At 45.5% G+C, this 23,108-nt stretch overlaps 1 protein-coding gene across 2 annotated transcripts in view; it reads left to right on the forward strand.

The window, feature by feature from the left end:
* The first annotated feature begins 1,476 nt into the window (after positions 1 to 1,476).
* Positions 1,477 to 23,108, forward strand: part of rerea (arginine-glutamic acid dipeptide (RE) repeats a) — a 124,004-nt gene continuing 102,372 nt past the window's right edge. The window contains exon 1 of one of the 2 annotated variants that reach the window (XM_017417710.3): positions 1,477 to 1,729. The gene's annotated coding sequence lies outside the window, so the exon portion shown is untranslated. Of the gene's footprint in view, positions 1,730 to 6,964; positions 7,066 to 23,108 lie in introns of those variants that run through there. The other variant, XM_037977103.1, reaches the window with a different exon arrangement.

Consider the following 23,108-nt stretch of genomic DNA (forward strand, 5'->3'; position numbering starts at 1 on the left):
AGAACCGTGTTTCATCCCAGCTTTGAACAAAATGTTTTTGTGCTTTTCATTGTGTAAAAGAAGATATTTGATTCATTTTATTTCAGTCAGTTTTTATTTTCTGTTAAATTTTGCCTTAATTGCAGCACATCTTTACCAATGTTTCATTTTTATATTTTATATGTTGTATGTGTTCTCTTATTTACATTTTATGTAGATTGCATCAAACTGTATACTATTATTGTTCTGTAACACCACGGCACTTTCTTCTTCTTCTTTTTTTTTTGCAGACTGTTTCTGCATACTTTGGTCTATTTTAACCTTTCATACATCAAAACATTCAGCTCATTCAGGAAATGGGTGAATTTTGTTGTTTTTTTACATTTTTATACTTTTCAGAATATTTCCTTTTATTTACAAGTATTTCCCCTTAAATACACACATTAATCTTTTAAAAGACATTATATTTGATATCCTGTATTCTTGGTGTATTTGATACCACTTTTAACTAGCCATTTATGATTTTTAGCTTTTCTGCTACTTTTAGCTAACATTTTCCTATTTTTAGGTATCCTTTTACCTTTAGCTAGTGCTTTGCTACTTAGCATTTAGCTTGTTTTTCTACAGTTGACTTTTAGCCAGCATTTTATTACATTTATCATTTTCTAGTATGTTCTATTAGCCATTAATTTGCTTTTTGCTACTTTTATCTAAGCTTTTGCTGCTTTTAAGTAGTATTTCACTACTTTTATTGTCTTCATTTAGCTCACCATTCGCTAATTTAAGCTACCAGTTAGCTACATTTAGCTAGCCTTTTACTACTAACTTCTACTCTTTTGCTAAATTTAGCTTTTTCTACTGTTTTGCTATTTTTTAGCTAGCATTTTTCTCATTTTGTCTATTAGCTAGCAATTTGCTGCTTTAGACTTTTAGCTAGTGTTTTGCTTCTTTTATCAATTAGTTAGCTTTTTTCTACTTTTAGCTAACCTTCTGCTGCTTTAAGCTAGCACTTAGCTACATTTACCTAGCTCTTTGCTACATATAGTTTTTTAATAGTTTTTTTCTGTTTTTAGCTTGCATTTTTCTCGTTTTGGCTTTTAGCTAACAATGTGCTGCTTTAGACTTTTTTTTGTTTCTATTGGCAATTAATTTGCTTTTTGCTACTTTTAGGTAGTGTGTCACTACTTTTAGTCTTCATTTAGCTAACCTTTTGCAGCTTTAAGCTAGCAGTTAGCTCCATTTACCTAGCTCTTTGCTACATTTAGTTTTATTCTACTGTTCCTGCATCTCTCCCCCTGGCCTCCTCCTGTCAGTGATGCTCCTCGGCTGATCCTCTCCTCCAGGACTCCCAGGGAGCTGCTCGTTCCCATCTCTGTCCAGTGGGTGACGACATTTTACCGGCTGAACTTTGAGAACCCCCTCAACCCCCCCAGCTGCTCTCACCCCAAGATGAAGAAGGATGCTGTCACGCTGAGTGCCTCTCATACACATTAGTCTGAGGATCCCAGCAACGATTACTCCCTCTTTAAATTTAAGCCCATCATTTATGACAGCATTCTGTCAAACGTGGCCGGCTCGGTTCCAGCTACATGAGAGCAGACGTACAGGTGGCACTGCAGGTGTTGTGCTCCTCTGTAGTGGCAACACTTGGCTTACTAACGTTGGCTAATTGCCGCCGCCGCTGCTTTTGTTTGTTTGTTGCAGTCTCCCATCAAACAAATCACAGATGTTGTAGATCAAGCTTTTTAAGGTAAGTGCTGAGAGCTGCAGCCAGCTTCTTCTTTGTCTTTTGACATTCGTGAGGAAATAAGCCAAAAGAAAAATAGGAGAGAGAAACGGAAATACGCGGGGATAGTTTGGAAACGTTGGGCTGATAACGCTCGTCCTGCTGCTGGTTACTAACGTTAGCAAGCGACTAGCACTGATTGGGGAATGCCAGGTGGGCGCCGTCTAATGCCTGGGCGCGAAGCGGCTCGCTGACACCGGTTAGCTCGGAGCACACGCAGCACACGCAACGTGAGGCGATTTCATCCGTCGCTTTGTGACAACGAACCCCACTGCGAGGACGAGACGCCTCGTGATATAGAAACGCTTTTTTTTTTATTTATTTTGTCCTCTTCCGAGCCACCCCGGTGTAGCATCTTGTTTCCGGAGAGTAGTCCGAGCCCGCGCAGCTATTGTCATTAGCTCCAGGAAACGTTAGCCGGCGAAGCTAACTTGGCTGTCTTTGTGTGTTTGACTTGTGCCTAATTATTGTTGTGCTGCTCGTTTGCAGTTTGTGCTTTTTTTGTTTCCTACGAGGGCAGCCTTTTAAGCAAAACAAAAGCTGGCTGACTGAACACTTTTGTTGACTTTTGGTAGTGATAATAAAAACAATAATAATAACAATAATAATAATAATAAAAATGCGACGCTGACTGGAGAAATTTGTCAACAAATCCAGAACCAGCAGCTGGATTTTTTTATTTTTTTGGGGATCAACACTGGGCAGAACTTTCAGCAGGTTTTGTACACTTTTCTTACTAAAGTATTGCAAGTTTGAAAGTAGTTTAAACATGTATTTATTGACAGAATGTGGCAACAGAAGTGCCACATGAGATGATAAGAGTGTCAAGATGATGAATGTTATTCTGGGTAACTTTAAAAAAGCAGCTTCCTGAAGAAACTTGTTTGTTTTTATTTGTGTTTATGACCCCCCACCTCCCCCCCTGGTGTCTGACTGTCTGTGTAGCTCTGCAAAACTGTCTCCTTCACTATAGCTAATGAATATCCTCTTTACTAAGTCATCAAAAGAGTGAGGAACATTTGTTTTACTTCAGAGCAGCCAAGCTGTTTTCTGCCTAACAAGGCTCGGCTTTTATCGCTCGTCACTACCAGACTGAGTACAGGAAAGTCTTCATCACGTCGTCTGATGTCTTGACAGCACTGCTTTTAAACAAGCCCCATTACGTTGCATTCGGTGGCTATAAACAGCCTAACAACGAGAGGCTGAGCTGCTGAACAATTGTTGGCACTTGTGCGAGTCTGCTGCAACGGCATGTTGTTTTTCATAAAAGAGGTCACCTAGCAGAAAGGAAACTTCATACGCACTTGTGGTTTGTCGTGTCCGCCTGCCAGGTTTGTCACACTCATTATATAATCATCCTGATGCAGTTATTCGAGCTGACTGCAGCTTTTATTTATTTTTTTGTACATTCACCTCCGATCAGCTGGGGTAAAAGGACAGATGTGTCCGTTATCAGTGATGTGTTGACGTCCTCTGAGGTTTGACACTTCAGGACTTGATCTCGTCTTACATCTTTTACCGCTGTCTCTCTCTTTTAGCTTTTTGTGGAGCTGCATTTTGTTTAGCTTTGAGTGACATGAACCTTACAGGCTTAGTTGGTAATTGGAGCGCAGCTGAAGATTCATTTTATTTTTGGTAATTTCTCCAAATTGAGAATGACTCATCAATAATTGTTTTCTTTTTTTAAATGTAGAACAAGCAGGAACTTGCAGTCAAAGGTAATAATACCTTTTTGTAAACAACCAAAGGCCTAGGATCCCCTGAAAGAATGCATGTCACCATCCACCTTTTATGCTGGATTTGTTAGCACTCCACGCTATATGTTGTTGACGACTCTCAGCTACTACCCCCCTGATTATCTGCGGCGGGCATCTGGATTTGATGCAACTCCAAAAAAAGCTAATTAGTGGTAGACGCACAACCGGTCGTTACTTTCTCAGAGTTTTGTTAAAACCCGTCCGATGGGTTCAGGAGATATTTTGCTAACAGAACAAGCAGGACTTATTTAACGCTGAAGTTTAAAGCAAGCACTCGAGAGTGCGTGTTGTGAATTAGTGTCAGCTGCCACCGCGCCAAACCTTAGCCGAATATCTGTAAAACTGACAGAGTCGTGGTCGTGTTTGTGTTGGTTAAGGTTGATTAGCTGTGGCAGCCATCTTGAATTGGGTTGACTCCTAAGGTTCATCAGTAGTAGGCGCACAAACACGTGATAATAGATGGAAAAAAACACCAAAAACTTTTATATATGTGGTTGTCTGTTGTTGATTTTCTCCATTAAAAGCTTTGTTTTTATTGGTAGATTAAATAAAAGAAGACAAGAATCATTAAATGAGCAATATTTAACAGTGAATCATCCATGAAATTTAGGATATGAAGACATTAGTAGCAGCAGAAGTTTATTTTGTTCATGTAAACGATAGAAGACAGAATAAAATTAATCGCACCCGTTAGTTCACAGATTGAAGAGGCGGTACCTGCTTTGTCTATTAAGACATTTGTGTGGACTTGCTTCAAAATTATACTCTTAAAGGATTATCACCTTTTTACTCTCTTTGTGAGGGGAAAAATAATCAGCTGGAGAAGCTCTTGCCTCTGTGACGTTTTAGTTGCGCTTCACGCCGCTCGTGTTTAGCGGTTGCGATTTAGCTTTTCTTTAACTACCACTTAGACTATAAACTCTCCGGCGTAAGGCTGCCATTACAGGCTGTATGTTGATCTCCACTTTGACCGAAAAGCACCTTAATGTTCTCCTTCTTTTTTTTTTAAAGTGAAGGAGAGTTGTTTAAGTTTTGCGAAGAGGAGAATTTAGAGCGGCGTTGTGGCGTTTGCTCCTTTTATGGTTCTCACGCTGCTGTTATGTGGCATTTTATAGTGTCTCATTTCCAGTGGGATCTGAAGAGCAGCAGTGGTTTAAAAAGAAAACATATATATATATATATATATATATATATATATATATATATATATATATATATATAAATAAATCACTTTGAGTCACACATCCAGCGACACACCCTGTCTGTCCATCGAACGGTCATCTAGTTTGGTTGCTGGAGCAGCACGGGGGCGATAAGTGTGTTTAATATACCTGCTATTTTTTTTAATGACTAATATGTGTTTGAGTAATGGCTGCTCCCTGTGAGTAATATGTGGCAAAGGCCAGACGATGATGAGGAAAATCCTTTTTCACCCTGCTTTTTGTTGGATGAAGGGTCGATTCGCACACTCTGGAATTCAGTATTAACATGTTGCTCTGAAATTGCATTTTCCTGTTTTTGTTTTTTTTCCCCCTCCGTTGCTGTCACTACTTTCCCTCCACCTCACCCAGAACTGTCATAAAAGCTGACTTTTCCATTAACCGTTTGATTCTTTGCCCTACCTGCATTGTCTTCCGTTAAAAGTGTCACAGTGGAGAGGCTACCCGGCGTGTTTTTTTTTTTCTCTCAGAGAAGTGCTGACGATTTGTTGAAGATGAAGATGATTTGCTTTATTCAGAAATTTCAGGCACAGAGTGTCTTTTTCTTGTCGGCGAGCGAAGCGGCGAAACGGGTTCTGTCCTGAGGCGGCGGCACGCGGAACGACGTGTAATCAAGCATTTAGACGTCCCGTTTGTAATCGCAGCCTGAACACCCTCGTGTTTATGTTCAAACGATTACGTATGCGCGCGGCGGACAAAATGGAGACAAGTGGGCGAACCGATTTGAGCTTTTCCTGGGCAGCGTTTCGCTATCTGTTTCATTGCAAGAAATCTGACTGTTACATTGTAAATTAATGCCCTGAACAAAGGAGCAATGTTCGCTCAAAGACCTCTTGATGGGCCATTCAAGTGCTGTATATTCATTAAAAATAACAATCTGTCAGCACTTACTGACAGCACCCACAACAAGCTGAGCTCTCTTTATTGGTCTCCGAAGATGTTTTTCAGTTCTCGTGCCAAGAGCTGGGTAATTGGCTGTAGCAAAGCCTTGCATGTGTTGTTTTAAGATATTGGACTGACACGCACAGGGCACACTAGCAGAAATGAGGCAAGCCGTCCCTCCTCCTCCTTCCTTCCTTCTCTTTTCTCGTCGTCGTCCTCCCGGTTTCCCCCGAGCACAGCAGAGGAGGCGAGACTAGCTGCGTTTTGTGTTGTTTGACAGCTTCCCTTCACCTTCTCAGAAGAGGAGATCCAAGCGCGCTGCGTCATTTCTCATCTTGGTTTGATCCGGGCCTAGCTCCACAGCTCCACGACTGTGGCAACGCGGCGGCGGCAAGCGCTGGTCGTGTTAACAATCGTGAACTGTCTCGCCGGCTAGCTGCCGGCGGTATTCGATGTGTCGGCCTTGCTCCCATCTCGCAAATTCCTCTTGTATCCGGTCTGCCCTGTGATTACACGGAAACGTTTCTGCGTCGTAACTCCCTGCGTTTTAAAGCCCCGCCTGCTCTTATGAACCTAAAAGTGGTTTACACCGTGGTGGTGCGTGTGGACGCCGGAAGAGGAGGCTTTGCGTTTGTGAGGCGCACGCTTAATGAAATCTACGGTGATGGCGCGGCCTCTCGCTTTTAGTGGATGCCAGAATCGGCGAGTCATCGCATGCCTGTCTGAAATTACGTGGTTCAAACGATGACCCGGTTTTGTTTGACGGTGCAAAAAAAAAAAAAGAAGAAGCATGAATTGTAAGTAAGATAACAGTCAGCCATTTGCCATCACAGTAAAAGAGGGAAATGAAATGGTGTAGGATCAGCTGGCTGGCCCCTGAGGAGAAACGGGGAAGGATTGAGAGGCGGGAGGGGGGGGTTGGTAGTTTGGAAGAGTAGGAGTGCTTTGCTGCTGCTGCTGTGTGTGTCAGTACTGATTAGGTAAGAGATTGCCTCATGTAATGACACGGCATGGTGCTAGTGGTGCAGAAACACAAACAATGCATACCAGTGTTTTACTGCACACACCCCCTGCAGCTGCCTGCCTCAAGATGTTTATATAGACATACACACTATCCCAGGAATATTTCAACATCTCTAGTACTTCCCCCTTTTTTCTTTTTTTTTTTCCTTTTTGTTCGGCGACACACTCGTCGTGCCCGAAAGCCCCCGTGTGCTCTTTTTTTTTTTTTGTCCTCTGTAGCACGGATAAAAGGTGGAGGTGATTAAAAGGAAAGGAGCATAATAGAGCGTGGGTAATTTCCTATCAGCGCTCGTTGTTACTATTTTTCAGCAGGAATTTATGCGCTTGAACCGACTACCCAACCTCCTCGGTGTGTTAGTTTAACCTTAAGCCTAAAAAAAAAAGAGGAACACGTGACATTTTGTTTCTACTCGGACCGGTAAGCTCTCTGTCTAACCTTGTAATTGACCTGCTACAGAAATGTTGACTGATTTTTAGCTTATTTTCTTCGATGCTTCTAATATTTGCTTCTTGCTTCTTTTATTATCCTTGTATGGTGACACAATGCAGCATTGTTAACGTGGTGAAATGTAAAAACACCACACTGTTCAATAACTCAATGTTTACGGCCATGAAGGCGGGTAAAGGGTAGGTGGTGTTGGTATTATACACAGGTACAGATGATAAAGTGGAGTTTTCCTTGAGGTTGAACTCCATCCTGACTTGTTGTAGTCCTGAACCATGTTTCCCAGTGGTGGTGACACAGGTGTAGCCGCCTTAATTAGCAAGTCTAAACAGTGTAGTGGATTCAATTGATTATTTTATTGAGAGGTGTGTCAATAACGGAGACCAGCGTGGCTTTGTCATTTAATAAAGTGCCTGCAATGGTTTCTGTTGTGCATTTGGGTACGCTGGGTGAGATGAATCGTCCATAGGTCTTTTAATGATGTCCTGGTTGCTCTTTGTAGTGTCTGTTATGGACACACGCCGCTGATGTTGTGACTGTACACACGAGGCACAGCGTTTTAACGGAGACGGCGGGTGGGAGAGCTTGGTTTGCTCCAGGTTTATGTAGCCGGAAGGAAAAGACCTCGGCAACACTGCGACCGTCTGCTCTCTGTCTCACAAGGTGCTTCCGGTAAACTGCGTCCTTGCGCGTCCTTGCAGGTTAGAAGGAGGTGGTAAGGGGGGGGGGGAGGAAAAAAAAAGAAAACAAATGAGCGTGCTGAGCCTTCAGTTTAGATGCCTGGGTCTCTGGGCCGGATCGACCAGGTTTAAGGATGGACGTCTTGTCTTTGCACTTCTGCGCCAGGAGCCGGCGCAGAGAAAATGAGTTCTGAGGATTGGGTTTAGATTTGCCACTGTAGCACTTCCTCTCTGATACACTCGGGCTACCATCAGGGGATGGCTGTCAGAGACGGGGAGAGACAGAGAAAGAGAGAGAGAGAGAGGAAGACGGGCAGAGAAAACAGCGAAGCACAGCAGTGCTATCTAATAGATCAATTTGTAATAAATCTGTTGCCTCAAGCTGTTGTTGTTCGCTTCTACTCAGTAAAAGGTGTCTGCATTTCTCAGGCAAGAAAATGCTTGTCAGGCCGGGCATACAGAGCTATCAGTGAAGGAGACGCGCCTAAAGGACTGTAAATCGTTCACTCTCTGCTCAGTTTACATAGGTCGAACACGTCGCTCTCTTATCAGCACATTCCGTTGGTCAAAAAGAGGCCTTATGACCAATCGATAAGGCCGAGCGCTGAAATCAGGAAGTAATGCTCCCCTCACATTAAATTTTCCTATTATCCAATATGAGCCCTTAATCATGATGAAGGAGCTATTGATTGAGTGATCAGTCAAGGTTGGCCAATTTATTTCACCGGGAGTCATTTCTACGATGTGGGAAATCTGTTCAGGAGGTGCTGCTTTATAAAAGAGAAGGGGGGGGAGGAAAAGGGGAAAAAAAACAAACAAACATAAATGAGTGGCAGAATTCAAATGGTCCAATTATTATGACAGCAGTTTGATCTTTAAGGTAACAGAGGAGCAGCCTTCGATAACAACCACAGGGGACCCCCTCCTGCTCCTCCTCCTCCAGCAGCCATATGGACCGTGCTAATTGTGTTTTACACCGGCCGTTTTCGCCGATCCATCGGGGACTTGTGCGAGTGCTGTAGCTATAATGTCACCAGCAGTGGGCCGGCTCATGAAAGAAACATTAGCGAGCGAGATGAGATGACAGGAAGGCAATATACTGCAAGGCAACACAATTATTGATTATATTCAAATGAAAACTCTGGGTCCTCTGTTCTGAATGTGATATCTGTTGTCTTTAAAGAATGACTTCTCGCAGCTTATTGTCTGAGATCAGCGTTCAGTTTAATCTCCTACCGGTTACATCCTTACAACGCTTTGTTAGCGTATAGTTAAAGGAGGACATCTTGTAATCATGTTATAAGGATGTTGTTTTTGTCTGTTTTCTGTTGGGTGATAATGATGTTTAGAGAAATATGTTCAGTTCTGAGCGTAGCAAGGACCATGTCATGTTGCTTTGTGTTTTTTTTTTTTTTTTTTTTTTTGGTGCTGACGTTTGACTGCTGAATGTAAATGTGGCATTCAGTGTTTGCTCTGTGCTTCCAGGCCAGGGATCGGCTGTGTAATATTTGAAGTGTTGCCGAGGCAAATCACTGTGTGTTTTAACGCGTTTGTAATATTCGGTGATGAAAAGGGCACATCTATGGAAATTAAATCCCGTGAAGGAGGGGTGGGACTTTTCAGCGGTGACGGAAGAGAAGGAGGGAGGGAGGGAGGGAGGGAGGGGGGGAAAAGGATTGGTGTGTGTGTGTTTTTGTTTGTTTTTGTTTTGTTTTCTGTGTGCGTGCGCTCTTCGACAGTTTCCCTGTCATTATTGAAACTAATGTTTGCTGCGACGCTGTAAATCTGCAAGATCTTCTGGTAATAAGGTGGCGCAGGCAGCCGAGCCATTAGGCTGGGAAATAAAAAGCAATCAAGCCTCCCAACATCCTGTCCCTCACCCTAAAACGGAGCTGCAGAAATCCTAATTAACTGAGAGGATGAGCGGCTCTCACTACAGTGCTTGGCTGGCTGCTGTAGTCTAATGAAGACGCTCCTTCCATCTCTCCCTCTTGCCTCTGGCTTTTGCTCTGGCTCGCCCGGGGTATTCTTCTTCCCCTCAGCTCCCTTCCTGATCTGCCTCCTCTTCCTCCTCCCTGCCTCGTCTGTGGAGTTGTGGAAGTGACCCGCTGAACTGACCGAAGTCCGGCACGGGGTAAAATCGGTGAGCTTAGATGGCGGCCACCGTGATCGCTGCTTGTGTAAAGCGCCGTGAAAGAGAAGGAGAGAGGAAGAGACGGCATTGATCTCGTCCCATTGATTTCATAGATCCTCTTTAAGATGACAATACAGTTGTCTTTCTGTGTCATCTTCAAGGGCTCTTTTTCAAATCAGCCGTGTGGCAAATTAGTCCTGTCATCAGCTGCCCATATTCAGACAGCATCGTGTCATCCTTTGTGGACTTGAAAGTCAGGTTAAATCTCGCTTTTGCACATCTGATGTCTGTGCGGGCAGCGCCGTCTTTGAACTTGGTGCCGTAAACGTAACGAGTTGCTGCTTCGCCGTTAACTTTAAACCCATCTGGTTTGGAGGCCTGCAAAGCGGTTTAAATACAAATAAAAAAAAAGGTGTTCTCCACCTGAGTTATCCACATTTCTGTCGCTGTGAAGGAGTGCGCCATCATTGATTGTTTGAAACCTGAGCTCGCCTCAGCTCTCAGCCAGCTGCTCCTCATTATTTACCTGTAAACTTGTCCTTTCTTCCTCTGCTGCCTGTGGACGGCCACAGAGCTTTTTCCTCTCCATCCTCTCCCACCACCACCACCACACACACACACAGACACAAACCCCTTTGTTATACAAAGCAGCCAAAAAGCCTCCAGGGATGCACAGACAAATAGAGGACAGCGACAGGTGAGGCTCTGTCCCTCCATTCTTCCATCTTTGCGCCTCCCCTGTGAGCACTCTACCAGACAAGTTTCCAGGCGCTCAAAAGCAGCAAATCGACTCGGCGTAGGATTCATTGTCACTTTGCCGAGCTGGGGCAGAGCAGCTCGCTCGAAAGGCCATACCCTCCTCCCCATTTCGGCTGCTGTTTAGCGCGGCGTCGCTTAGTTCTTTGTGTAGAGTCTAAAATCTGTACTCTTTGCACCTTCATTTATATATTAATAGCATGCTACTGCTGACAACCTAATTAACTGCTTGTCACATCTCTAGAAAAATTCCTTCTGGATGCGTCCCATCAGCTGTGCTCCATCTTGATTCGCTATGGTTAATTCTCGCTGGGCTGTCGGGCAAGATGGTCGGGCGCCGCGGCACCACGGATCTCTCATCAAGGTGGCGGATGTTCTGTTTGTTCACACGTTTTCATGACTGCGATCGAGGGCGAGCGGTGCTCAGTCAGACTTCCAGGCTCGCTCTTTATTCCCGGCATAAAGCGGATGGATGTGGCGCTCGGCACAAAGCCAGCGCTCGCTCGCCGCAAACGCCAGCAGAGGAAGATGGCATCTGGCTTTGCGTCACGCTCGCGCACACGCACCTAGCATGCACAAAAGGCACGTGGACCCGTGCGTAATGAAACCCAGAGTGTTTGTGTTATTTGCTTCTGACAGCAGGAGTTTAAATTTCACTCCTCAGCGTGACGTCTTTGTCACATGTGGGGGGGGGGGAGATATTCACCACCACCACCTCTGGCGGCCATTCGAGACCCCTTCGTTGGGAGAAGCTGCAGCTCTCCCTTTCTTCTCCTTTTGTATTTAACACACAGCTTTCTCCTCCAATCAGCAACAGGCTTGTGAAATTTTCAACAACAACAACAACAATCCCAATAATGCTTCATGTCTTTTTCTACTGCCTGACACTTCCCGAGAGTTTTATTTGTCTTCTCTGTGCAGCTGCAGAGATGACAACAGGCACGGGAAGCGAAGAGGACACTTTCTCTTCACCCACCCTCCACCTTTTCTCTTTTTATCACCCTACCTTCCCAACGCAGCTGCTCGCGTTACACGGGGCTCGTCCACCTCGTAGTCGCTGCCGCGGCGAGATAAAGACGATGAAAGTGAGAAAAGCTTTTGACATTTTCTGGAAATTTAGCTCAGGGATGTGGGTGTGAACGTATAAATGAGAGAAGAGTTTTTTTCTTCCTCCTTCTTCTTTTAAACAAACTGTGCTGATGGAACATGGGAATCTGGAGGCTGGTTTTAATTGTTTGTGACACATGAAATGAGAAACAATAATGTGTGACTACAAGGGAGCCCCGGAGATTAAAATGCAGTTGGCTGCATAAAGGAGAGTCACTGAGATACATTACCACGTTCCTTATTCCTTCACTGCCCTCTGAGCCATAAACCACTCACAAGCATTTAGCAAGCCATGATTTGTTTTGTTGGAGGTTTATATTTTTTCCTTCTGTTCACCTCCTCGCTGGTGTTTGTGATCGGGCGGTGCTGCTGGTGGGGGAAAAAAACAACAACAAAAAAAACCTCCCCAGGCTTTCTCGAATGAATCCTCTAATGCCTGTGTCGCCGCGTGCAGCCGTGGTTCTCGGCAAATATCTGCAGCACCACCTGATTTGACTTGGTAATGGGGGGTTGGGGGGTGCACTGATGAGTCTTGGTTGGGGAGGAAATGGGAGGAAAGGAGCGCGAAACCGCGTGGCGAAGCCCCACCGCTGTGAGGCGGCAGTAAAGACTGTGTAAGGGTTCTCGAAAATAATTGACATAAGTGGGGGCGGGGTAAATAAAAAAAAAAAAAAAATGGAGGACTAGGATGTACAGTATCTGTCATCTGTTGATATCTACATCGGCTTGCTATTTGTACAGGGAGAGTGGAGGGGAGGGGGGGTTGAAGATAGCCTTCAACTCAATGTCTCTTTTTCTCCCTGCCTTGATGCAGCCGGTTCTCTCAGCAGAACTGTGGATTATTTACATGTAAAAATGAGCTCAGTGCTCAAAGAATACAGAGTTCAGAGTGGAGGACATAAAAGGCATTCGAGCCAGGAGCAGAAGAGGAGATAAAAGCAGAATCGCTTAAGCACTCTCTGTTATTTGAAGCACATTTCAATTGCTGTTGATGTCAGTAGTCTAATAATTCATCTTGATAGTTTTTTATCGCAGCCGCGCTTGTGCACACGTGCAAACCCACGCTCCCACGCACGGTCGCTGCTCGCTGACACAAACCCCCCACCGGCGAGGGTAGACCCCCTCTTCTAATACAAAACAAGCAATTTGAAGATGAAATGCTCGTCACACGACTGCCTCATCATGCCCGTCCTACAGATGAGCAGGGCTGCTAACAAAAAACAAAAAAAAGGAGGCTGACTGCGCCCATCTTTCCTCTCAGGGGCGTCTTGTCTATGTTATCATTCCAGCTACTGCTGCAATTAATATTAATGTGCTTTAAAGCATGCTCCAGCAGCCCTGCCTGCCTTTCTCTCCCCTCGCTTTGTGTGTGTGTGTGTGTGTGTGTGTGTGCGTGCGTGTGAGTGAGTGTGTGTTTGTGATTCAGGAGGAAGAGGGCAATAAAGCTAGCGGGTGGATAAGAATCCAGGCAGGATATGACAGCCCTCATGTCAGCTGTCGTAGAGCTTGAGGGATATGTGGATAAAGACAAGGGATGAGGCTGAATCCCAACCAGCCACAACAGGCAGGTAGTACAGCTTGTCGGCGGAGGCTGCCCCGCATCCACAGCGGCTGGACCGGGGGCCGTGCACAGTCTGTTTATTTAGTCATGTTGTAATAATGCTTGACCTTTTCTTTCAAGTGCACGGCCTGACCTTTAGCACCTCACCGCTCTGCAAATCAACGCGTATGTGTTTCGCATAAGCACACACCCATGCGGTGAGAGAGAGAGAGAGAGAGAGAGAGAGCATCTCCTTTTTCAGGGAGCTTCATGGTCTGCCAGCTCGAGGAGTGGATTGTTCCAAATTAGTATGCATTAGGTGGTTAGTGCAAAGCATTTAATTATGCGAGATGGCACTAAACTGTCTATGTTATGATTAGCCCAACACGTTATCTCTTCATTTTTATTTTATTTTTTTTTCCCCCCTCTATTCTGTATTTGGCCATGTGAAGAGGAGATACAGTGTGTGGGGGTGTGTGTGTGTAAAGGGGGGGAGACAGGGGATAGCTTCAGGATTATTATTTTTTAAATGTCAGCCTATAGAACGATACGTAGGTGCAGGCCGCGATGGCACGTCTTGATTTCTGTAAGCGTTCCTGTTGTCCACACAGGAGCTAAAGCGTTGTTAATTTATTACCCTGTCACAAAACGTGGCGGAGGTGGCTCTGCCCTCATTCTGCATTAAAACTCCCACTTAATGTAGCTGCATCTGACAACTGCAGTACCTTTTTTTTAATTATTATTTATTTAAAACAAACTCCTCCTTTTTTCATTTGGGCTGCGTTTGTGCGTCTGTCCTCACGAGTCTCTCCGTTCGTCCCTCCCTCGTCTGTGCCCTTTTTTCGTAGAGCGTCTGAACCGAAGACGTGCCGAAAAAAAATGAGCAAAGAAGAAATCTTATATCGTAGGCTTCCCCTGAAACGGCCTGAAAAGACCAGGTGGATCTCAAAATTTGACAGCTACGCCGATGGAAGTTACACCTGTGTGCAGCCACACTTCTCAGGCTCATCTCGGCTCCAAAACACAACGTGAAGAAAAATCCTCAAGAGCATCGCTCTGCCAATACTGGTTTAGCAAACAGCTGGCGAGAGGTTAAGTCCCCAGACACTGTCTCCTTAGAAAAACCATCATATTTATCAATTTACCCATGCTAAAATCCCATAAAGATGGGAGTTTATTGGCTCTAAACAAAGTCCCCAGTGATTAGCTTTTGAAACTGGCTCTGTTTATTTCTTTTTAAACCAGCTTTCCTTTTCACTCGTCTCTCTTATTATTCAGCTCCGCTCAGACTCCGAAAGCGTCGGCTTGTCAGGCTGACAGACGCAGACACGACCACTGACCTAAATCACACGTTTCCGGCTCATTTGCGTGTTTAATGTAAACAGATTTTTGCGAGAGCGAACTGAAACCGAGAAGGAGGGATCGCGATTCTGTTTGTTCGCCGACGTTTTATCAGGAATCTTAGCTCCGAGTCCCCGTTTGTTCCTTTCTAATTGCGACAACAGAACAACGCATAGCGACGAGGGGGGGAATTTTTTTACTCTCCGCAATCTGGAAATGCATTCTGTTATGAGCTATAGAAGCCAAAGTTTTCTGTTTTTCTTGTTTGTTTTTTTTTAGACAATGAGACGTCTTTGTTTTGTCGCTCATTCCTTACAGTCGTCTCGGTTTATTGGAAACGCTTTGGTGCTGACACGGAGCGCGTGATACAGTGTCTCTATTCTCCCAGAGAGGCTCCCGAATTCCCACTAGATGTGCCAAGTATCCTCAGTATTTCTACAGCTAATGTTTCTAGAATAACTCCCCACCACCTTTTCGCTCCCTCTCCGTTTGCCGTCAGATTCTTTGTCACACAATGTTGATTCAATTCAGTTCCTTTTTATGTCGATGTGTGCATATTCCTGCTTTCTGTTTTGAGTGAGCAGCTTTTCACGGGGAGGCAAGGCTTTTTAATCTTGAGGAGCAGGCAGCAGAGCTGAAGCAAGCCAGGCAGGCAGGCGGGCAGGCAGTCATCCAGGCAGGCAGGCAGTCGCTGCAGTGGAGCCCCAGCAGCTCCCTGGAGGAGCCCATTATACAGGAGAGATATCAAACCATGAATCATTTACGCCAGTCCTCCTATCCCCTCCCTTCTCCTGCCATTGCACGCAGCACTGACGCCCGGCCAGGCCGCCTGCTTGCCGCTGTCTGCATCTTTAATGAATGATTATTGCATTTCATAAACATGGGCTGGAGTAATTAAAGTATTATTGATCTTTTCCATGTTTTGCTCCGAGGCGTACAATAATGTTTTTGTGCCTCCGCTTCACACGACATCAGTTTTTTTTTTGTTTTTTTTTCTGTCACGTTGCTAGATAGCAAAACAAATCTCTCTTGATGTTTTCTTCTCTGTGCAGGCTTTTTCAGGATTCAGAGTGGAGGGTGATACCTCAGCGTGCGGTGTATTGGAGTAATTCCCTGTGTTGGTGTTTTGGGATTTGCTTAAAAGGTGGAGGGACGCGGAGGTTAATGTGCTGGAAAGGAGTGATTTAGGTCAGTGGTCGTGGCTGCATCTGCCACTCTGACGCTTCAGGAGGCTGAGCGACGGTGAATAAAAGAGAGACAAGTGAGACGAGAGCTTGGGAGGGAAAAAAATAAATAAATGAAAATCAGAAAACCTGACCTGACGGTGATTTGCGCTTTCAGCGACGAGCGTGATGGAAACCTAATCACTTCCACCTCCTTCGTTAGAGATCACAACAGCTAACATTTCTTAAAACAGCTGTACTTCTCCTCCTGTCATCTCTGTCATCTCTCCCGCTCGTTTCTTTTCTTTCTCTCGCCGTGCGTATTTCTTTATCTCTCAAAGCATTTTTTTTTTTTTATTCCCCTCGTATTTCCTCGTCCAACCTCTCCTCCGATTCGGTCCTGAGTGCACTTCAGTTTTAATATCTCAATCACTGCTGAGCAGAAAGGACTCGCCTCTCCACGAGGGGGTTCTAGGAGCCATTTTGTGCGTCGTTGAATAACGCGGGCCGCTGTATGGGTTCCTCGTTGCTTGGCTGGTTGTAGATCTGTGGAAGTTGGCGCCATAATTTCACCCTAGCAGTGAATGTTTACGCTTTGTTTCATTTCTTTCTCTTTAGAGGTTCTCGATGAGGTATTAATATTTATTCATCTTGGTAAAATCCCCTTGATAACGTTATCGCAAATAGAATATGAGTGAACGCCTGTTTAAAATGTAAAAATCAGATTGAGTCGATCATTAAATCTGAGATGGCCCGGTTTAGCGAGCTTGTGCTGATTAGTAGCCTTTTCTCCCTGCCCTGTGGCTTGTCCCTTTCTGTTACTGAGCCACATGGCTCTCTACAGGCTTTAGTTTAATCAGTGCTAAATATTCAGCAGTAGACCATAGCCTAATCAGCCAAGGCATAATCATTGTCAACCAATTGCTTTCCTCTTGACCTCTCCGATAGAGGTAAACTGCACAGCCTCTCCACAGCACCGCCTCAATTACTGCAGTAGTAATGGTGATAAAGAAGACTGCAAGCTCAAATGAAAATGGCTGATTTATGTGGACACACATGGCTCATAATTGGATTATGAGGAAGTGCCTTAATGCTGTTACGGCTGTATTTATGAACCAACACCGACCGAGTATTCGGTGATTCCTTCTTCTTCAGCAGTTCGATATTATCCCTCGGAGTCTTGGCACCTAAAGCCCAACATTCCTATCCCCGCTCTGCTGCACAAAGGTGTGTTTGTGTGTGTGCATGTAGGGAAAATGATGGGGTGTGTTTGTGTGCTGCCAGTGACTGACCCTCTTGTGTTAGTGACAGCTGTGGGGTCAGAACAAAAAGCTGCCTATTTCCCGAGAAACAGCTCTGCTCATCATCTTTTACAACACGGACACAAGCAGAATTTATCTTTTTAAGAAAGCTTTTATCTTTTTAATGGTTAAAACAAATGCTTTGCTTGAATCATGGCACATTTAAAATGCTGTAAATTGACAAGCGTTTTAATTTTTTTTGTTTAAACAGATCCCTTTTTATTGTTTTAGTCGACGGCAGTTTCATTTGTCGACTCATCGACTGGCGAGCGGCGGAAGGACCCGCTCCTTTGTTTCGCCGCACAGCGCTCTCCTTATTGTCGCACTTCTCCTCGCTGATTTCTATTTATCCTAATGGAGAGCGTTGGAAAAGGACGTAATTAATTGACCCTGGCAGCTCGGAGGGGGCCGCGGCAGAGCTGGGGGTGGGGGGTGGGGGGGTGAGCAGGTGCGCAGTGGGGGCGCCCCTCCCGTCCTCGCCTCAGTGCGCGTATCACCGCGAGTGCCCAGCGTCCCCCGCTGACCGATTGGCTCAGACGGGGTTCTTGGTAAGTGCAATGATGCTGGATGCCTGAGCCTGCGTGAGCTGCATAATGCCCGCAAATGCCTGAAGGAGCGCTCGCCTCGCTTCTGTTTCAACACTTCCCTCAGCTGCAGCCGCTGCGTAGCCAAGCCTGGCCAGTGCAGAGCAGAGCCAAGTGCCTCCTCTCTCTCTCTCTTTTTGCCTGGCAGTTTATTAAAGGCAGTGCTAGCTTTTTTTTTTTTTTTGGTTTCCTCATGCCCGGGTGTTTGATTCTGACAGCAGCAGAGGCTGTCACGGCGGATAAAAAGACAGTGGGCCCCCAGAATTACAGTTCACACTGCATCTGTATTTACTGCGTCACTCCCCGCGCCTCCGACAAGAAAGGAGGAGGAGAAAATGGAGGACAGGCTGCTGCATTCATGTGTCTTTATATTGACATGTTTCATCAGCAAGAGGGGTAGACGGGGAGTATACAGCGAAGGCATCAATCAGCTCCTTTCAGTACACCTTTTCCACAACAATGTAGTGCTCACACATGAGGACCGGCAAAGAAAGGGATGATTGCTTCTGTCGGTGTCAGTTTATAAGTAGCCTTTTCAGATGGCTTTCTGGAGTGAGTAAATTACGAAGGCATTTGTTGTACAGTTTCATCAAAATATAAAAAATATCTTGTCTAGTATTATCCAGACGAGTGTGGTCTTTAAAATCGCTGCCCTGGAAAATAAATCTGAAAGAGAGGGGTGCGTTTCTTTTTGTTTCCGGCCGTGTTCGTAAAATTAGCAGCGGTTGATGCTTATGTTTCACCTGCGTCAATTTGTTGAGCTTTAATTAACAGAAGCTAAATCAGATTTCCCCCCAGTTTCATTCCCATAGCTATTAATGACATGTTTAACTATTTTCCTGTAAAAAAACCAAAATGATATGCCTGACATTTAAGACAAACTACTACATGAAATAAGACTTTAAACCCTCTACTTTAGGTCATTGTTTTAGGTGGCGTAGCAAAGTATTAGTTTAAAAAAAAAAACAGTTAAAATCCCTGCACCGATTTGCCTAATCTACAGCTGTCTGTCTCCACGCATCTCGATGCCGTAGCCTGTGGTGACAGCTAGACTAATGTATTCACGGCGCCGCCACGGTGAGAGGCATTGCTTTACCTCTGCTTAATTGAGGGGAAACTCCCCTGACACCTGCTTAGTGCGGCACCAAGGTAAGGCGAGCAGCCAGACTCAACCCTAGGAGCCGAGGCCGCTGAACCCTGACTGGGAAATAACAGAACCCAGAAGCACCCTGGGACGGCCGCGGGAAGAAATTATTTAATAATGTTGATGAGATGTTACGCCAGCCCTTCCTCCACTTTCTCCCCTCTCGCCATTTTTTTGTAACTTGCTTGGGAGACAGCTCCGAGTTTTGTGCCCAAAGGTGTTTTGAGATAGGCCTGCTTAATATTTCAGGCCCTAAAGACGGGGGTTTCTGAGTGAAAGAAGAAGCAAAGAGGGGAACAAGAAGGTGTGTGTGTGGGGGGGAATCAGTGCAGAGGGGTTGACATGGATTGCGGAGTGAGGTTAGGGAGTGAAGGGCAGTCAGGGCAGGCTTGTAATTGGCTGACACTGGAATATAGCAGTGGGTTTGTGGATAAATGTGTGTGTGCAGTCAGACAATGCCTGAATACTGTAAGGCCAAATATATACCTCCCTAGCAGACTTCGTTGCTCTCAGGACGTCGATGTGCTGCCTTCACCTTTCCCTTCAGTGAACGTTGAGCTCGACTACAACAGACACAGCGTTTTACTTTATTTTATTTTTGTCTTTGGGCTCACAAACTCAGCTCCTCTCACATCTGCAGCCACGCGGGCGAAGTCCCACCTGAGACTCGGCGTGACAGCCCGACTGAACCCCCCCTCCTCGTTTTAATTGTCCCAGGTCTTGAGGGGGTGCGGGGCTGAACGTTCCTCTCCCCGGGGGCGGGGAGGAAGCGAGGAGAGGGAGGCGGGCGACAGAACAGTCGCGGCGTCGCTCGCAGGTGTGGAGAGGGAGGGAGAGAGATGGAGAGTGGGCTGACAGGCGAACCGCGGGGAGCCAAATGGTGGGAAGTCGTTCAGCAACACGGGAGCAGAGATGGCTTTATGTAAGAGGAAGGCTCACGGGAGGCATCCATCTTCCCACTCCGGCTCTGCTGCACCCACTGATACAGATTACCCACTTGTTATCAGCTGCTCTTTTAGCGGCTACAAATTCATATAAAGAGCGGCGCGCGGTGTGACCTTTGTTTGATTTGACTGTGACGCGGCTTTGTTTGCGAAAGTAGAGATCATCCTGCCGTCTTTATCGCCTGCCGCTGAAAGGAGAAGGCGGGCGATAATGTGTGTGTGTGTTTATCGAATCGTACAGAAAGTAACCACTGCAGGAGCGTCTTCAGCTGATTTAACCTTTGGAGTCAGTCTGATTCAAGATGGCTGCCACATCCAAATGACCTTTAAAAACAAAAACTGCTGTAATTCAGTCAGTTTTGGAGATATCCTCCTAAAATATGGTGTCGGAGCAGCTGAGACTTTTGGTTTCACTCCGTTTCGAGATGACCATCGCAGCTAATTCAAATTAGCCAACACAAAATTGTCTACATCTCGGTCGGTCTTACAGATATTGAGTTAAAACTGGATTTGGTAGTAGCTGACGGTCGTCCACAGCACATACTCTGAGTGTGACATCTCGGGACGTCGCACGAGATCGCAGCATAAGATGATCTCAGTCTAAAAGTCTTAGCTTGAAAGGCGTCGGGCGATATGCATTCCTTCAAGGAATGCTAGGCTCACGACACAGCCAAGTTTATAAGGTTCTGCGCTCTATTTTGATTGTTAGATATACGATTTTAATCTTCTTTTTTGGTCATCTCAGTAGTTTATTGGACTGGTGCTGTGGAGGATGGAGGAGGAGGCGTTTATAAAGTTTATCACTCTAAAGCATCTCTAATTACACTGCAGGCAAATGGCTGCAAGGAGGTCAGAAGGGTTTCCTGGGTGTTGTGGGGACAGAAGTTCCTGTAGCTACAGAAGGAAAATGGCAAAACGATGTCTGTTTAAAAAAAAAAAAGTAAACATAAGCAATGAGGGTTGTCAGGGTGTGTGTGATGACTGTAAAAACAGCCAAATCCACGTGGAAGCTCCTCAGCCAGAGAGTCTGAATCCGAATGATGGTTGATGATTAATGCTGACAGAAGTTTGGGTTGTGTGTCATTTTAAAAAAACACATAAGTTAAACTGCCTTACGACTGAGTGGATCATAAAAAGGATGTTTTGTTAGCTGTGCGTGTTGCCAGCTTCTGTTTCTGTGCTACGCATCCGAACAAGCTGTGCACATTAGTGTTTTTACTCTGGAATAGAAATGAGCTGTTTTTTTTTTTGTTTTTTTTAACGATTCATCTCGCAGCTCCATAAAAGCTGAGTCAGACTGTAGGGCCTCGTTTCTCCACTCCCTTGATTGTCAGCTTTGATCGCGATTCATTGTTTCGTTAATTTGAAAAGGCATTTTGAAACACATGTGGGAATGTTTACCTTGACTTTGCTTTTCTGGATTCACTTGGCTGCTTATTAGTCCGATTATTAAATGTGTTTAGTCATTGAGCTCTTGTAAGGCTGAGTGAAAGGAAGCGGCGGCGTGCTTTTTGGGTCACGTTCTTCTTCCCGCGTTGCTGGCACAGAGATGTCATCCAGCCAGTCATGCTGGGGTCAGGGGCTCTGAAAATAGCCCGAAGGGGATCAGGGCTGCACTGATAGCGTACCTGCTGTTACCCCTGAAATGTTATCCAACCAACTTGCAAACCAGCCCAATCTTCCCCGCAGCTGTGGCGCTTTGCTCTGGGTTGTTCTGCAATACCTCACACAAAGATGGAGTAGGGCCATTATACCTCTGGCTCTGTGAAACTCCCTGCAGACGCGCGCAAACATACACGGGCATGCTTACTTACACCTGCACCGACAAACATGCACGTACCTGCAGCCATTCGCACTCCGGGTGAGAGAGAGAGAGAGAGAGAGAGAGTCTGCGTGTGTTTGTTTATGCGCGCACAGATCGTTACACACACACGTGACCACACACACACATACACACATATCAAACCAAATTGTGCTGTCACCACAAAAAGGCTCTGCTGCGGGAGTGCAGGCTAGCCGGCTTTTTGCAAAAGGGTCAGAGTTGACTGCAAATTACAGCTGTTGGCCGACCGGGGGCCCGTGATTGATCTCGGCGCACTCTGTGTTTACCCACACACCTGCACCTCATGGACGGGGAGACAGCAGCGCCGCCGGGAGCACACAGCCATTTTGTAACACCTCAAGGAACTCTCTTTCTCTCTATCTCCCCTCTCTGTATGATGAGGTGGTGCCATTAAGTGAATTTGCTGTTATTTCCCCAGGCTCTTTGCTGAAGATGTCAAACCTCAGCCAGTAGGCAGCCAAGGATGACTGCCTACTCACACACACACACACACACACACACACACAGGCACCACACTCTGCTACGCACATGATCAGCTTTCATGCTTCTGTGTAATTTATCAAATTGCTTGGGCATGTGATGAATGGGCTCAGATCTCAAATGACGAGGGGGGGGGGGCATTAGGTTTGCATTAGGATGCTGTTCTTCCTATGTTACAGCCTGGTATTTAATTACAGTCTATGGTAAACATCGCATTCACATTTTCTTTAACAATATTTCAGTAGGTCTAATTGCTCGGCAGTTACGCAGACTACACTTGAGCGATTACACAAGTGGAATCAAGTTGTTAAACAGAATCTGCTCAATTCGATTACTCCTACTTCAGACCACTATATTCTTAGCGTGTGAAATGAACAAGAGGGTTTAATACTCCATTTTCTCACAAATGTCCACACTCACACATGCTGGCTGTTGAAGAGGCTGCTTCTCTCCTGGTGATTTGTCACAGTTCCTTATTGTATTACACACCACCTCTCCTTCACACTCCAAATCCAGCCCCCCCCTCCCCTCCCTCGTTCTTCTTCTTCTTCTTTTTTTTTTTCCCCCCTCCTCTCCCTTCCACTCCCTCGCTCCCTAAATCATTTCTTTACATGTGTGTGGGTGCCCCCTCTCGCTGTGATTCTGATACTTCATAACGGCGGGAGGAAATTGAGCTGACCTTGAGGCTGCCGAGCTCCTTTATAATGCTGATGTATGGGGTTGTGAGCGCAGGCAACCAGTAAGTGAGAGGCATGTTTTTATTTGCCGGGGCGCGGGGCCCAGTGTCAGGACACATAACAAGGTTCATTTCTCGCCCACTCGAGCTAGCTAGTGTGCCGGGAAGCTTAGTGTCAAGCATTCGAGTCCACTAGGTGTGATTTACCTGCATTAGCCTTCATGAAATGGGCTGCATTATGCATCCCTCAGGGATGATGATAGGGAAACTCAAAAATAGAGTTAACCCCGCGGATATATTGGATTCTCTGAATTGTGATCTAC

Source organism: Kryptolebias marmoratus, linkage group LG8 (assembly GCF_001649575.2).
Source record: "Kryptolebias marmoratus isolate JLee-2015 linkage group LG8, ASM164957v2, whole genome shotgun sequence".
In the NCBI taxonomy this organism is placed as follows: domain Eukaryota; kingdom Metazoa; phylum Chordata; class Actinopteri; order Cyprinodontiformes; family Rivulidae; genus Kryptolebias; species Kryptolebias marmoratus.